Below are 9443 nucleotides of genomic sequence, written 5' to 3' on the forward strand. Positions count from 1 at the left end.
TGTATCAGTTTGTGTAGCGCAGCAATGGTTTGCTCGCCTTCGTTCTGGAAATTTCGATGTGAAAGAAAGATACATCTCGCTCTGGTCGACCTATCGTTGATAAAGTAGTATGAAATTATGGAAAAGATTGACCAAGACCGTCACATGAGCAGCCACGACATCACTAAGGAACTTAACATTGATTACCAAACGATTTAAACCATTTAAAAAAGGCTGGCTACAAAAAGAAGGTCGATGTTTGGGTATCACAAGAAATGTTTGTGGAAAATTTAATGGACCTAATTAACATCTGCGATTCTTGGCTGAAACGAAATGAAATCGAAACATTTCTGAAGCGAATGGTAACCGGAGACGAAAAGTGAATCAAATACGAGAATAATGTGCGAGAAAGATCATGGTCCAAGCGTGGTGAAGCTCAACAAATGGTCGCAAAGTCAAGATTGATGCCTCGAAATGTTATGCTGAGTGTTTGGTGGGATTGGAAAGGCATCATCCAATATGAGCTGCTCCAGCCAGGTCGAACGATTAATCCTACATTTTACTGTCAACAACTGATGAGATTGAAACAATTAATAAAAAAAATGGACAGAACTGGTCAACAAAAAGGGCATCGTCTTCCATCAGGACAACGCTAGACCACACACATCTTTGATGACTTGAAAAAAACTGCGAGAGCTTGGCTGGGAAGTTTTGATGCATCCACCATATAGCCTTGACCTTACGCCATCGAACTACCATTTGTTTCGGTCATTTCAGAACTCCCTTAATGGAGTAAAGTTGGCTTCAAGACAAGCCTATGAAAATTACTTGTCGCAGTTTTTCGCCGAGAAATCAGACAAGTTTTACACTGATTGAATAATGTCTCTAGCGGAAAAATTGCAAAAACTGGTCAACTGAAATGGTACATATTTGGTTCTTTAAAGTTTATTATAAACATAAAAAAATAAGTTGAAGTTTGATTAGAAATACGAAAGGACTTTTTCGACTACCCAATATATCAGAGTGATCAGCATGGTAACCCGAGTTTAATTCAGGTTATCTATTTATGCATCTATCTCTTCACACAAACTACGTGTTTCTTGGCCCCTTAAGGAGACTGGTATTGCAAAAATCACAATCCACAAATTACCGTTAATAGAAAAATATGAAGATATGATAAAACTAATGCACAAGTTAAGCCAAAACTTAACTTTGGTACAGAGCTTTCAAGGGGTGAGGCGTATCTTTGGTTTGAAAAATGAGCATGTTACTGTTATTTAATAGATTCAAAACAACAAGAAACTACTAAATCAATATCAACCAGAATAATATTTCTTTTTGGCATTTCATGATTCATTGTTAAAATTGGTGAATGGGATTAATACCCACACCGGCTTAAAGTAATTAAGATTTTTGTAAATTTGTTTTTCTCCGAAATATGTTCATAAACATTTCCGTCATTCGATTTTAATTAAGCTAATGTGAAAATTTTCGCATTGTCAGTTTTGGTCCAGCTTGGCTTGATTGGTTTTTTACTGACAAATTGTTCGGACGATGTGCCACATTAGTTGCACATTTACCTCAAACACAAAGAGATAAAACGTTGCAAAATAGGAAGACAATATCGGCTATTACACTTACATACCTACATAGGTGTACATGTGTGTGTGTGTGTGCGTTTTTGCGCTAGCAGTCAGGCAGCAGGTCATCAATGACTAAGGCATTTCGTGGCTGACGCCTATGAGCTATCGCCGTTTAGTAATCTTTATGCGCCGCTCGGCAGCCATTGCAACCGGCAGTTTGGAGTCACTCGGTCTGTCATTAAATAAGCGGGGTAATTAAAATGTAACTAAGATGAGGCGGCAGTGTGCGCAGTATTGCAACGCAAGCGGCTCACCGAGTGTGCGTAGACTTTTGCAACCGAGTGTGCGTTAACAACAACGCACACACAATTCCACATACAAATGCACGGTGTCCTCATTAACAATTGCACTTTTGACAACCGCGCTGCGTAAGATTTCGTTTTGACTTTTCACGCAGCTTAATTTGACGTCCACGCGTTGCCTCGCTTTGCTTAAAACTCCAGCTATAGCTATAAATGCAAACATACATACACACTAAACACATAAGGCGGAAAATCACACATCTGCTGGCGCACTGGCATGCAAATGTAAGCACTTGCGCGATTCGTTTTGCTTGCCTCATTTATAGACGCATTTATGGAACGGACAAAAAGTGATAAAACGCATTTGAAAAGTGCAGCAAAAGACAACAAAAACGCCAACAAGCTACACAAACACTGTGCTGCAGCAAATCTTCGTTCGGTTGCATGTGTGTGTGTTGACTTGTTGGTGGTGAAACCCTGCTCTTCGCAACTGGTGGTTAGCTGGCTTTATGTTAGCTTTGCGCTGCGGGTCTTCATGTACTTTTCCATAAATATTTTCTGCTTACTTTTATTTAATGATTTCCCATTTTAATTATGCATTTTTTACTGTTCTTTATTAGCATATTTTCTTTTATGTAATTGCTTCTAATGGCAGCGAGGAACTGGAATTTGAAAAAATATGCTTTTCTATAGAATCGTGTGTAGTTAAAGACTTATGCTGAGCAGAAGCCATTAATTAGAAATCTTATTAAGAACCACTGCAGGAGAGATTTTTAAATTCTACAAATTTTCCGTTATTTTAATAAAGAATGGGGGTTGGTGATTCTCGCATTCTTCATTTGGGCAGAATAGTTTACAATTTTTACGCTTCTTTTACACTTTTACTTTGTGTTCTTTCTATCACTACTTGAGGAGTTACAAGGGTTTCCTTGGGTAAAAAACAGACTTTTTTCAAACATTTTTTCTCATATAAAAAAGTAAATATTTTATTCGATTTTATTTGTAACAAGAAAATTCTGAAATTTTTGGAAAAAAATACTTTAAGATCGGCATTGCGACGACATTTCCGATGACCCCTATGAGAGAAAATGCTCCCGCGTTGGCAGCATAAGTCCTTACAGGACCATCTAGAGTGGAAAAATACGTGTTTTACTTAAAGCCTTGAACGAAGGATAAAATACTGGAAATCGGATTTTTGGCGGACATTTTTTCCAAAAAAAGAATAAAATTTCATTGAAAATTTCGGGGCATTTTTTTTGAAATAGTTGTAGTTGAAAAAAAGTTCTTCGTACAAATTTTAAGAATTGTATCTCAAAGACCTATGTAAAATTTCATGAAGAACGGTTGAGTAGTTCTCGGAAAATCCTGCCAACCGACTTCAAAAACACAGTTTCGATAAAAACGCGTTTAAAGACGACGCACTTAGCCTAGCTAGCCTCGAGTGCTCAAGTTCTCAAGGCTTTATCTCCGAAACCATTACTCGGATCAACTTGAAAATTGAGGGCAATATTCTAAAGGTGTTGTAGAATTTAATGAGATTCGATTTTTTGAACCCCGTAAACTCATGTAACCCCGTAAACAAAATTGCTTCAAAATTATATTTTTGTACTAAGAATAAGAAAAGCAGTCAGATTCCATCATAGAACTTATTTTATTTTGAAAAAAAAATCTATATTTTTGGCACAATATTTTATGCAGTTGATTTGCATTTAATTTTCCATTTTATGATATTTGTTTGACTTCCCTAATTTCTGCTCAATGATCACCCTTAGCGTCAATAAAAATATAAAATATTAAAGTTGTTGTAATTTTTATTTGGCAGTTGCACAAGATCGGTTTGTTGCCCTTATTTTACAATAGTTTAACATTTGAGCTATACACACATACATACATACATTCACTCACTGTAAGCAATTATCTAATTTGTTGTACATTTTATTGCACGCTAAAACGATTAGCGATTTTCTCAACTTGAGTCGAGTGTGTTGTGAAAATAAAGTTAAAAGTTATTAAATTCACTTTTCATCTACGGTCATAAATATATATGAGTTTATGTAACTGCAATTGGAAAAAGCCATAATTCGTGTTTTGACCTCGTTTAAATGAAACACTGGTAGAAAGTCAGTTTAGTGGGAAAGTGAGCAAACTTACAAAAATCTTTTAGTTTTGAAATTTTTTAGAATAGTAAATAATAATTTCTGTATTTTATATAATAATATTCACAAAATAATGGAAGGAAATCAAATCCAAAATTACGATTTTGTAAAAAAAATATTAATTATCGATTAATTTAGATTTTGAGCTCAATATCCATATTTAAAAATCGAACAAACTTCGTTTTCGAATAATAAAAATGGTGTGGAGTATCTTGAAATTCATTGTAATCGGTACAAAGTTATTCTTTCAATGTCTAAATATACTTATCTTTATTCAGGAGAATTGTGCAGTTAGATTGGGTTCGAATTCAAAGAGATTGTTTATTTTGAGCTTTTTCCAGACCATACTACGATTAATCCTGAAATATATTGTGATCAGCTGAATAAATTGAGCGATGCATTCAAAGAGAAGAGACCAGAATTGATCAATAGAAAATGTGTACTGTACCACAAGGATACTGCGAGACCTCATACAAGTTTGATGTTGGCTTTTGCAGCTTGAACTCCAAAATATTCTTTAGACTTGGAACCTTCGGACTATTACTTGTTCGCGTCTTTGCAAAATTTGTGGGATTGGAGAACGTTAACCTCAAATCAATACGTCAAAAGCCACTTGAAACAGTTTTTTGCTTGCTAAGAACCAAAATTGTATGAGTGTGGTATCAATCTCTTGCTCGAGAGATGGTAAAAGATATTCGTTTAAAGCGGAAAATATATAAATATAAAAATGTTTTGATATATAAAATGTTTTACACAATAAAAAATCGTGTTTAAAATTGCACTAAAAACGCAATTACTTGATGAACAACCTAATAAATCACTTGCAAATCGATTTTGAAATGAAACTAAGTAATTCTACTAAAAACCTCCACGCTAATGTTCTGGTATCTGGTCCACTCTTCAACTCTGCTTGGTGACCTCAATGTACTCACAACGATTATGCTTCATCGACACAAATATTGATAAATTTCAATAAATATGGGTTATGCGCTATAACTTTATAAGAAAAATTGGAAAGACGGAAATGCAATCGCAATTAAACCATGACTGTGAGATTATTATTTTCCAATAAAATAATTTGCTGTTGTTGGGGTAATTAATCACAGACAAAGTTAGTTAAGTCTTATGTTGTGGTGCCCGCCAGTTATTTTACTCTAAACGTTATCACCTTTTGTGGGCATTAGTGTGGCAATGTACATCGGCGAGCATTATGCGGCACAACTAAATCAAATAAAGCTGCTTGTAATGAGCATTTTGGGGCTGGATGTCAGTATGTGAGAAACAACAGCAACAAAAACACCAATTTGTTGGCACACGACCTCGGTCTGGCCGCAAATGCCTCCAAATGCGGACGACCTCGATTTTGTATTATTTCACACGCACACGTTTGTAAATATGTGTGTATATGTATGTACTATTTATGCTGTTGCATATGAATTTATGAGATGATGACTGCTTTTTGCACTTTTGAGTTCACATGCATATTTATATACAAAAAGTAAATATGTTTATATACATATATGTAGATGTTGACATATCGCCGTTAAAAGTGAGATTATTTGCGAAAAAGTGTGGAAATTATAGCGCATAAACTTACGATCTTCTATTTATTTTTCCTAATCAATTTACGAAAGATTGTTTATTATTGTTGATTTACGAAAAATTGTTTTTAAAGTCACAAATGTAATTAAACTTAAGAATTTTTCTGAAAATTTATGTCGGTATGTTTTTATTGATTTCTGAGAAACTCTATTTGACATTAAGGGGTTACATGGGTTTCCTCGGGTAAAAAACCGCTTTTATAAACAATTTTTTGTCATTAAAAAAATTAAATATTTTATTACAATTTTTATTGTTTCAAACAAAGCAATTCTGAAAATTTTGGAAAAAAATATTTCAAACTGGGCCATTGTTTTAGTTAATACCTTAACTTAGAGTTTGGACCCAGGAAAAAAATGAAAATTGGATTTTTGGCAGACATTTTTACAAAAAAATTAATATTTTAGTGAAAAATTCGAGACAAATTTTTTTCAAACAATTGTTATCAAAAAAATCCTTCGTCCAAGTCTTTAAGGATTGTACATATCTCAAAGACTTGGGTAAAATGTCATGAAGATCGGCTTAGCAGTTCTCGAGAAATCTTGCTAACCGACTTCAAACCACAGCTTTGAGAGAAACGCGTTTAAAGACAGCGCACTTAGCCCATCAAGCCTCTAGAGCACAAGTGCTCAAGGCTGTATCTCCGAAACTATTACTCGGACTAACTTTAACAACATTTAGGATAATATTGCAGAAGTGTTCTAGAATAAACCCAAGTAACCTGTTAAGGGTACACCTAGTGTGAAATAGAAAAAATCGATTTTTCCATATTTCGATATTTATCATTAAACGGTTTTTTCTGCATATTCTGCATGCAAATAGTATTCCACACAAAAACCTATCCTTGACTCATGACCGGATCAAAAAAATTATGGATGGATAATAACTTCTAGTCTGACGAGAGTATTAATATGGCAGTGGACCTGTTTTTTGGGCCTTCGTAGGAGAACTCAACATAATTTAATTTTTTTCTTCAAAAATGTTACCGTTGTCAGTCCAAAAGGTGGCGCTACTATTGATATAGACATATTATACTTTTTAATTAATACTTTTTACATAAATTTCCGAAACCCTGTAAACGGTTCGACGTTGTTGATCTGATATTATTTCATTGCCGCTTGTGGATTAGGATATTTTTGATGAACCTTGCAGTCGCTTTAGCCAGGTTTAAAATACTCTGCATTAATTTGGAAACGCGTTTTTTAAGCCGCCCTTGGAAATATTATTCTAAATTTCAAATGGAATACTGATTTTCTGCGCGGAAAAATTATTACCTATTTACTATTATCACTATCTGACTTGAAAATTTTGTAAGTTAAAGTGCTAACTAGCTATGCTAACTATCTTTAAAAGCCAAAAATGTATTATGAGTTTACAAAACAAGTAGTTTTCAAAATTTAGGGGCGTTTCTAAATGTCTGGTTAGCAGAAACCTGTCAGTTAAGTTCTGTTAAAAAAGGTTCTTTACCGAAAGAAAGAGTCTTGATTAAGCTCGACAGAAGTTAACTGAAAGATGGTTGCTAGCCAGATATTGAGAAAACGATCCTCACAGTTTCGAAATATTTGCTATAGAGTTGAAATAATCGTAGATATGTACATACATATGTTAGTTCTGAAAACATTTGCAAAAGTGACACTGATATATTTTAACCCAACTACCATTTAAGTTTTAAAAATTTAATATGGCGCGCTTCGCCGATATATACATATCTAATAAATTGTAATATGTACATTGTTTTCAGCAAAACCCCACACTGATGCAAGTGCAGCGTAATTTGAGTCGAGAGTCAAACTTACCACATTTGTCAAAGCTGTCACATGTTTGTTTGGAATTTGCACAAATTCGCGTTGACGCCAAATGGAATAATATTGCACAGCTTATTGTTGTTTTTGTTATTTTTATTACCGTTAAATGTGAGTCTAATTGGGTATTTCGCTATTAATTCAGCCAACAAGGTTTTTGCTTTTGTTCTAAAGACATAAAATTTTTGACAGTGAAACTGAACACCACTTAAATTACTAAATTAACGGTTTTAGCAGTATTTTTTTTAGCACTAATTTGACTTGCAACACTTTGGTTATCGTTGCTCGAATTCCAAGCATTTGCTGCAGTCCACTTTCAAGTTTTCGATGTGCAGTCAGTCAGTCTTTTATTGCACTCTTCGATGAGGCGCGCCGCGCCGCTGACCCCTTTGTTGCAGCTTTTATTGGCTGTGGCAGAGCAGCAAGTTAGCATTTGCAAATCGCTTTTGGGTTTTCGACGTTGCAATTAGTTTTGCTACGTTTGCTGCAATTCGTTACTCTTGAACTCGCCATCACACACTCGGTTGCACAAACTGCACCAACAGATTTTTTTAAGCACACAAACATTCTTTGCAATTCGATGATGTTTCGCTTCTAATTAATTACGCGACATACATAAGTATATACATATGTTTGCATGTGTTTACCACAAATTAAACACTGTTGTTTATGCTCTTTTTTGCACGTAACCCAATTTCGCAATGAAAAAATGTTAGTAATTTTTTTTGCTGATTATTTCTTCTACCACTTTTGTTATTTTAATTATTTCCGCAATATAGTCCAAATATTTGTTGAAACTTGTGTACACATGCGCTTCCGATACGCATCGTTAACGTTAAAATCCACCACGGCGGCTTTGTTTGGAGTTTAATGTTTTGTACTTGAAGGCTTGCTGCCACTGCATAGACCCATCAAAGTCGGCTCGCTACTTGGCTACTATTATGATTGTTGTTTTTGTGTTTCTCATGTGCCACTACAAGTGCTGTAGTGTTTTCCGTCAACTGAATTTCCACCTGCGAATGCGTTGAAATGTAACCGTCAACTGAATGCTGAGTCAGAAAGTCGAAAGAGCTCAACTCGCGCTTGGCCATCAGCGCCAATTTCAGTATGGGCGCCGAGCGCGCTGTTGCAGCTGAGTTCGGTTTACATTTGGCGGCACGACAGACTTCGCTGTTTGTCGCCAAACAACATACCATCGCGTCTTTGGCGTGGTTGGTAGCGCCGAAATCTTGTAAATGTTATTACCATGCTCTCCGTTGAGGAAAAAATAGTATGCCTCGCTTGACCACTACTTCTTCTCTTCGTTCTTCATTTTCCGCTACTATTTCTCAATAAACCTTTCTCTTCTTGTTCTTGAGCCGGCAATAGAAATTACCTTTGGCTTCTTCAGCACGGTGCGTTAAGCTCCCGGCCCTTGTTGGCTGAGTTGAAGTCCGGTTCATATTCCTTTTTTTCTATTAATTTTAGAAACTTTTCTTAGTTTATTACGCTCATGTACATATTCAATATTTTATTACAAATAAATGTTTCGATTTTAATTTTTTTTTTTTTGAAAAGTGATAAACCAGTGGTGTTTCATTAGAGACTTCAGTGCTTGCGATAATTTTCATTTAAACAGAAAGGATGGAAATTATTATTGGTTTTGGTCATTAGGTGACAGTCAATCGCTGAAATTCAGCTATATTCTGACAATTTATTCTGTGAGTAACGAAAAGTTCCATGATAATCTACGAATATCATACTCGATCGATTTAAAAAATCGAGTTTACAGAAAAATGCGTTTAAAGTTTGGGGTGCTGAGCTGACTGACTTGAACACTTTGACACAAGTGACGGACGCATATCTCTGCTCCGAGAGAGTTTCTCAGTCGCGTTTGGGGATTTACCAACCTTGCAGAGGTCATCGTGAAAGTGGTTGTAAAGGGATCTTCGCCAGCTTTTCTTGTCACAATAGTAGACGCCAGATGAGTGTCGCTGCTGACAGCATATCGTCGAACCCCTTTCTGGTGAATGGAACTCCATG

General features: G+C 35.4%; 1 protein-coding gene across 1 annotated transcript in view; it reads right to left on the reverse strand.

The window, feature by feature from the left end:
* The window catches only part of LOC105223024 (putative uncharacterized protein DDB_G0282129), a 49909-nt gene extending 41438 nt beyond the window's left edge, over nucleotides 1–8471 (reverse strand). Inside the window, exon 1 of the mRNA XM_011200614.4 lies at nucleotides 7416–8471. The gene's annotated coding sequence lies outside the window, so the exon portion shown is untranslated. The remainder of the gene's footprint in view (nucleotides 1–7415) is intronic.
* Nucleotides 8472–9443: the final 972 nt, after the last annotated feature.

This window comes from Bactrocera dorsalis, chromosome 4 (genome assembly GCF_023373825.1).
Source record: "Bactrocera dorsalis isolate Fly_Bdor chromosome 4, ASM2337382v1, whole genome shotgun sequence".
Lineage (NCBI taxonomy): Eukaryota > Metazoa > Arthropoda > Insecta > Diptera > Tephritidae > Bactrocera > Bactrocera dorsalis.